This window comes from Mauremys reevesii, linkage group 17 (genome assembly GCF_016161935.1).
Source record: "Mauremys reevesii isolate NIE-2019 linkage group 17, ASM1616193v1, whole genome shotgun sequence".
NCBI lineage: Eukaryota > Metazoa > Chordata > Testudines > Geoemydidae > Mauremys > Mauremys reevesii.
Genome location: NC_052639.1, coordinates 12,944,638 through 12,953,128, shown reverse-complemented (window position 1 = coordinate 12,953,128; position 8,491 = coordinate 12,944,638).

Below are 8,491 nucleotides of genomic sequence, written 5' to 3'. Positions count from 1 at the left end.
AGCTCAACCTGTTTAGCTTCTCAAAAGAAGATTGAAAGGTGACTTCATTGAAATGTTGAAGTGCCTTACTGGAGAGAAAAGATTGGCTATTAAAGGGCTCTTTAATGTAGCAGAGAAAGACATAAAAAAACCGAATGGCTGGAAGGTGAAAAGAGACAAATTCATATTACAATTAATGCACAAATATTCAACAGCGAGGATGATTCTCCACAGGAACAAGCTACCAAGGAAAGTGGTGGATTCTCCGTCTCGTGACGTCATTTCATGAAGACTAGAGGCCTTTCTTGAATGTGTTTACCCAAAAGTAGCTAGTGTGTCATACAGGAGGCCTGTGATATGCAGGGGTCAGATTAGATGCTCTAATGGTCTCTTCTGGCAATAAAGTCGACTAATTTCTTTAGAACTGAATGTAGCATTGGGAGCAGCAGCGTCTGATGTTTTCCTGTCTAGCCGGCTTGCTGCCTAGAACGAATGCTCCTTGAGTGGGGTGATCCACAGGGAGTAGCTCAAACCTTCAAAGTGCCTGGCCAGGGGCAGGACATTAGCCCAGCAAGGGAGGGGTGTGGCAGTGACATCACAAAGGCCTTTGGCAGGACCTCAGACTATTCGCCAAAGGTGGTGGGGAGGTGGTGACCTCACAGAGAGATGCTGACATCAGCCAGGCAGGACAGGGGCGAGGGGCCAGGGAAACCTCAGAGACCCTGTGGCTTTGCTTCAGCAAGTCTCCTTCTCCAGGTCTCTCTTTGAGGACTGGGGGAGTATTGGGGTTCACGTACCTGAGCGCCAGGAGGAACCTCTTTCGAGTTTTCTCCTTCCCTTTTAGTGATTTTACTTGAAAACAGCCGACCCTATTTAGAAGGTAAGAGCCTCCTCAAGGTTTGAAACTGTTCAGTCTGATCCATCTGGTGACAGCTGAATTCATGGAAAAATTGATCTTAAGGAGGCAGAATTTTATTCCAAACCTGGGATCTTGTCCCTTAGAATCACTGAGGACATTAGGGTTTGTCCTTTTTGTTTCACCTTTTCCTCCATCCATCCCTCCTTTCTCTTCCTCTCTTGCTTCTTTTGTCCTTTCTCCTGTTCCCCTCCTAACACCAGGAGAGGGTGTGTGTGTGTGTGTGTGTGTGTGTGTGTGTGTGTGTTGCGGGGGAGTGCTCGGCAGCTCTCACTGTGGGAGGTCCACCCCAAACTGTGGAGCTGCAGTAGTGCTGGGGCAGTGATCCCCGCCAGTGACCTGGGCCATCCTTTGAGCTCTCTGGTGAGACCCCTCAGCCTCCCATCCTCAGTCTCTACCCTGATTGTCTGAGCAGGGGGTTAATGACAGGGAGGAGACTCAAGGCCTTTTTGTTCTCTTTTAAGACCAAGTAAATAAGTCATAACCACTTATATGTTTGATGGATTTTGCTGCTTCTCTGCATTAATGAGGCAAGTATGAAGCCTCATTCAAAGACCAGGGGTCACTATATTACTGCACAGTCAATCAATGCAGTCAATCAATGCAGTTGTAGATAAATCTCTGCATCATGCATTTTTGTATAACTTGTATATGACTTTGTATTGAACCTTGGTAATATGTTATAGCGGGCCCCTAAGATAGTGTAATTAAGGTAAAAGAAAAGTGTCTTTTTGCTAGAAGTAGAATAAGATCTCCTCCCACTTTGTAATCAACTGCCCTGTTGCATGAATGAGGTGTGACTGAGGAAGGCGTGGAGGGCAGTACCTCCAGACAGCTGCAATCCTTGGAGAGGGGCTGGCAGCCCAACCAAGGACAATCAAGCTTGGCAAGTGGGCTGACTAGAGAAGAGCAGACATACTGATGGCCTCGGGGATAAGAAGCAAACACCTTCCTGTGGGAACAACCCCCAGCCCAGAGAAAAGCAGCTAGAAGGACCAACAGACACAGTCACAGATTTTGAATCTGGGAGATTAGCCCTCTCCATCCACCGACTCGCTGCTTGCCTCCCACCCCCACCCCAAGTATAAAGCCTCATTCAAAGACCCAAGGAGTCACTATATTACTGCACAGAGCCCTCCCCCCCCCCCGACAAACTCTGCCCCTCACCTGCCTCAGGCTCTGCAAGGGAGTTTGGGTCGGGCGAGGAGGTCTGGGGTGCAGGCCCTGGGTTGGGGCAGGGGTTTGGGGTGTGGGATGGTTGAGAGGTTGGGCTCTGGAATGGAGTTTGGGTGCTGGGTGCAGGCTCCAAGCTGGGGCACATGGTGGGGTGCAGGATGGGTGGAGGCAGGGGCGACTCTAGGCACCAGCAAAGCAAGCAGGTGCTTGGAGCAGCCCATTTGCAGGGGCGGCAGCCAGCAGGGATCCAGCCTGGGAGCTGAGAACCAACAGGGGGCCCTGGGAGCTGTAGTTCCTTGGTTAGCTCCTGCCTATAGAGCCAGCTCTGGAGCAGGAAAAAAACTACATTTCTCAGCATTCCCTTGGCCGCTATCAACAGGAAAGGGAGGGGGAGGGAGTATGGTAGCTGAAACCTCAAGCTGCAGCTTGCTGTCAATGGAGAGCTCACTGCTAGAGCGGGGTGGCACTGTGAATGGGGAACGAGTGTGCCCAAGTTGTAGAAGGCTTTGCCCTAGATATCCCCTTCAGAAGACATCCCCAGACTGGATGAGAGATACTGGTGTGACCTCACCTTGCAGCCCCCAAGGAAGGAATTGGGTGGACTAAATGGACAGTTCCCCTCTTTATCTGAATCCTAGCAAGGGAGGTACGTGGATCCCACTAGAATTTAAGAGTAAGGGAGGAGAGGCTCTACTGGACCTGGGCAGCTTTAGATACAGTACCAGGCACGTAGAGGATTTCCACTTCTGAGCCATCGAAGCAGAAATTGACTTTTCCTTTCCAGATTTAGCTAATATTCAGAAAGGGAATCTAGCACCTGCCTTCCAGATTTGAACACCCTCAAAATTCAGGAGTGCTGAAGCTCAATTTGGGCAGCTGTTACTTCATTTCTCCCAAATCAAATATACTGATTCACTGTAATTTGCTGTAGAAAAAGTTGGATAAACTTGAGCAAGAAATGCTTCCCAGTGGTTTTTAGGATTGGAATTGCTATTTTCAACAGCCATTGCCTTTGTTTGTTTGTTTTATAGTTTTATTTGTTTAAAAGGAAGACAGTGATATTGCATTGGCAAATTGCCCATACAAACAAAGAATGGAACATAAGAATAATAAAGGCACCTCAACGTTTCCTCATTTCTGTAGGACAGTCTTATAATATGCATCCAGATATCCTTTAATCACACAAGCTGGAAATTGTTCCATGTTACTGCAGTTCTGTAACCATATGGGAACCAATCCTGTCTGTGTTCTGTGCACATCCAAAATTCCTGCTGAATGACCCACTCTGGGAGCAAGTTACCAGTGACCCAGGGCTGGGGTGGAAGGAGGGTACAAGTGGGCGGGGGGAGCCCAGAGCTGGGGCAGCACGGGGTGCATGTGTGGGGGAGAGCCCAGGACTGGGATGGCATGGGGTGCGGGTGTGTGGGAGAGAGCCCAGGGCTGGCAGTAGGGGGGTACAGGTTGGGGGGGAGGCCCAGAACTGGGGCAGCAGGGGGTGTGGGTGGAGGGGCAGAGCCCAGGGCTGGGGCAGCAGGGAGATTCAGAGAGGAGCCCAGGACTGGGGTGGGGACAGCCAATATTTTTTTTTGCTTGGGACAGCAAAAAACCTATAGTTGGCCGTATCTCCACCCACCGTGAGGTAGGTAGGAGCGGATCATTATTATCCCTACTTGAAAGAGGGAGAAGATAAGGCTGAGAAAGGATAATTGACTTGTCTTAGGTCGCATAATCAGTGGCAGAGTTGGGAATAAGACCCAAGAGCCCTGATTTTCAAACTAAGCATCGGATCTTAAATTTTCTACATTGAATGATCTGAGTAAAGTGCTCTCAGATGAGCTCCAGACCAGCAACAGTGCACAGTTAAGTATTCAGCCAGTATTTTAGGAGAACTGCATGTTAGAGAGAATCATGAACTGCTCAGAGACAATTAGTGCAGAGAAGCAGCAAAATTCATCAAACATACAACTGCTTATGACTTATTTACTTGGTCTTAAAAAAGAACAACAAGACCTGACTCTCCTCTCTGGCAATAACCCCCTGCTCAGCCAATCAGGGAAGAAACTGAGGATGGGAGGCTGAGAGTTCTCACCAGAGAGCCCAAAGGATGGCCCAGGTAACTGGTGGGGATCACTGCCCTGCAACACACACACACACACACACACACACACACACACACACACACACACAGCCCTCTCCTGGTTTTGGGAGGAGAACAGAAGAAAGGATAAAAGAAGCAAGAAACGAAGAGAAAGGAGGGAGGGAGGGATGGACGAAAAGGTGAAACAAAGGACAAACCCCAATGTCCCCAGTGAATCTAAGGGACAAAATCCCAGGTACACAATAAAATTCTGCCTCCTTAAGCTCGTTTTTCCATGCCTAGAATTCAACTCTCACCAGATGACTGAGACTGAACAGGTTTCAAACCTCGAGGAGGCTCTTGCCTTCTAAACAGGGACATCTGTTTTCTAGGAAATCACTAAAAGAGAAGGAGAAAACTCGAAAGAGGTTCCTCCTGGCGCTCAGGTACGTGAACCCCAATACTCCCCCAGTCCTCAAAGAGAGACCTGGAGAAGGAGACTTGCTGAAGCAAAGCCACAGGGTCTCTGAGGTTTCCCTGGCCCCTCGCCCCTGTCCTGCCTGGCTGATGTCAGCATCTCTCTGTGAGGTCACCACCTCCCAACCACCTTTGGCCAATAGTCTGAGCCCCTGCACAAGGCCTTTGTGATGTCACTGCCACACCCCTCCCTTGCTGGGTTAACGTCCTGCCCCGGCCAGGCACTTTGGAGGTTTGAGCTACTCCTGTGGATCACCCCACTCAAGGAGCATTCGTTCTAGGAAGCAAGCCGGCTAGACAGTAAAACATCAGATGCTGCTGCTCCCAATGCTACACTCAGTTTTTTAGAAATTAGTCGACTTTATGGCTAGAAGAGACCATTAGAGCATCTAATCTGACCCCTGCATATCACAGGCCTCCTGTATGACACAATAGCGGGTGGGAGGGGGCTGAGGGGGTTGGCAGTGGCGGGGGGACAGGTGAGCCAGCGGCTGACCCCAGCTCACCTCCGCTCCACCTACTCCCCTGAATGTCCCACCCCGCTTCCGTGAATCAGCTGTTCGCGCAGGAAGCCTTGGAGGGAAGAGAAGCGGTGTGGCAGCTTCGCGCTCAGGCCCAGTAAGGTGGAGACAGAGACAAAGTGAGCTGGGTCAGGGGGGCCGCCCGCACCACAGCAGGTAACCCGGGGGGTGCACAGGGGAACCGCTCCTCCCCAGCTCACCTACCTCCCTCTGCCACCCTGGGCCTTAGTGTGAAGGCGCCATTTGCTTCTCAGTCCTCCCAGGCGTCCCGCGCGAACCATCAGGGGCAGGGGTTCCAGAGGTGGTCAGGGGACAGGGAGAAGGGGTGGTTGAATGGGGCAAAGGTCCCAGGGGGGCCATCAGGAATGAGGAGGGGTTGGATGGGGTGACAGGGGGCAGTCAGAGGACAGGGAAGGGCAGTGGATGGGGTGGGATCCAGAGGGGGGGCATAAAAGGAACGCAGGGGTTGTATAGGCGCCGGAGTCCCGGGGGGACACAACCCCCTGGGGTGAGGAGGGAACTGGTTGTTAAGATTTTGGTAGCTCATCCCTGGCCAGGGGGGTGGGAGGCTGAGGAGGAGAGCAGGCAGGCAGTGGCAGGGGATGAGTATGCGAGCCGGGGAGGGGAGAGCTGAGGTGAGCTGGGGGACTGAGGAGGTGAGCGGGCAGGAATTGGTGGGTTGGCAGGTGAGCTGGCGGTGGGGAAGGGGTTGAGAAGGTGAGCGGGGTGGGATGCTGTGGATGCGAGTAGTGAGTCAGTGGCTTACCTGTTCTACTGATCTGGTCTGGCTCCCATCCCTCTCCGAGGGTTGCAGCTGTCTGGGGGTGTTGCCTTCCACATTCACACCTCATTCATTCAATAGCATAATTGACTACAAAGTGGGGGGAAGATCTTATTCTACTTCTAGCAAAAAGAGAGTTTTCTTTTACCTTCGTTATACTACCTTAGGGGCCTGCTATAACTTATTACCAACATTCAATACTGCTGTTTTGGCGGGGTGGTGTTGGGGAAGGAGGGTTTGTTTCCACAGGGCGGACAGTGCTTGGGGGGGGTGTTTTGTGGGGCTGGGTGGCACTGGGGGGTTTCAGTGGAGCCAGGGGGGTTTTGGCCCTCAGCTGTTTTCTTTGGAGTACTATTGCCCTTGCCGCTTTACGAGTTGTGCAGTCCTGGACTAAACCACAGACTCTGGACTCAGCATTCAAGTATCCTGCAGTCTGAACTTCGAATCCGATACATTCCCTCATTGGCTACCATTGTTTTCCCAGCATGGAAGTGCTTTTTGTCCAACAAGGCAGCCAGATTGGGATCCATAGGCATGGAATGGCTCTGAAGGAATCAGCTGTTTCTCTCTACGCTTCATGAAACTTTGGATTGAAATGGTAAAGGACAGTTGTTCCCAATTTAATCATGGTGTCCTTTAGGAGTGTGACCAAGGCCACTTAACTAGGGAGCAGGGGTCTAAAAAGAGTTTACCTGGGCCACAGGTCACCATAGCTTCCATCTCAGGGGTGAAAATCAACCACCAGTACCTGCAATTTCTACCCGAGTTCTTGTCAAATCTGTGACCTTGCTTGGAGTAATTTTATACTTCTCTGGCGTAGAATTCTTCACCAACTGCACAACAGATCAGTAGTGATAGTGAGGTACAACTCCCCCAACTATGCCCTTTTATTTCTTTAATCTGGAGGCACAGATTTAAATTAGGGACTAAATTCAGATGCAGCTTAGAATCCCTGTAAGACACCAAATGTCAGGTCTCTATTAAAAACAGGCATCTTTCTGCAGCTATATCACATTCAACACACCTTCCATTTTCTACACATTTGCAGCACCTCCAGGGGTGAGCTGAAGACAAATGTCATTTCCATTTTTCCCATCCCTACCTCAATATGGATTGTATTTCCCAAATAATAGGCAATAAGCAGCTGATTAGGAAGGAGATATCTTCAGGAGCGACTCTTGCAGGGCCTGGGCCACAACGACTTTGGTAGTGAAATCCATTGGTATTTTGCTTCATTCCAAGTCATTTACTAAGGAATCCTCTTCTCAGCCCTTTAGAAAAAATAGTGACCTAACCAATTGAACAAATGGAGGATTGGAATGGTGATCGGGAATAAGGGAATCCTCTGACTTACACTAACTTCTTCTGTTGTTACAAAGGGTGAAATGACATTTTCCCTATCCCTGCCCTGTTCCTGCTCTTTGTTATAGTTCAATATATTTTAAGTGAGGAAAATGATAATAAAAATATCTGCTCTCAGCACAACCTGAAGCAACATCAGAGCAACTGGGAATGAAACAATTGGTTTCAAAGGGGAACTCGATGACTAACACTTGGTTTGAAATGGGGAACAGTATAACCGTGATGCTCAGGGTTTGTTTAGACTAGGAAAAGTGATGGAGTTTAGGTCAGGTCAAAGGAAAGCTAATGCCAACCACTGCACCTGGGCTGCAGCTGCATCTGCACTACAACTATAATTGTCTTTTACACCAAGATCACTAACTTGAGCAGCCAATGCCATGTACAGCCCTAGTGGATGGAAGGCACAGGTAGTTTTGCCTCAGTGTAGCTTGTTGGGATCAAACCTCTCTCTCACCTGGAGCTGATGAACATTCCTGGCTGGAGGGACACACACTCCTACGACTCAAAAGGAAAGGAGTTGATAGAAAAGATCACAGGACTGACCCCAATGAAGGGTGAGCTGCAAAATGCAGAAGCAGGTAACTCATGTGTGGGAGCTGAGAGACCACAGTGAAGATGGAGCAAAGACCACAATGCAGGAATGAGCAAATGCGATAAAAACAACAAAAAAACTCCCCCTCAACCTTTGGCCAGCCCTAATCAAGGCATTTATTACAGTTCTCTCCCATGTGGATTTTCTGATGTTTAATAAGGTTTGTGCTCTGACTGAAGCTTTTCCTACACTCAGATCATGTGTAGGGTCTCTCCACAGTGGATTCTCTGAGGTGCGATCAGGGTAGAGTTCTGAGTGAAGCTTTTCCCATGCAGAGCATGTGTAGGGCGTCTCTCCTGTGTGGATTCTCTGATATCTGATAAGGTGTGAGCTCTGATTGAAGCTTTTTCCACACTCAAAGCATGTGTAGGGCTTCTCCCCTGTGTGGATTCTCTGATGTGAAATGAGGGTTGAACTATGAGTGAAGCATTTCCCACACTCAGAGCATCCATAAGGTTTCTCTCCTGTGTGGATTCTACGATGTGTGATAAGGTGTGAGCTCCAATTGAAGTGTTTCCCACACTCATGGCATGTGTAATGTGTGTCTTCCAAGTTGATTCTCTCACTTGTAATAAGGTCTGTGTGGCTACTGAAGTTTTCCTCTGGCCTC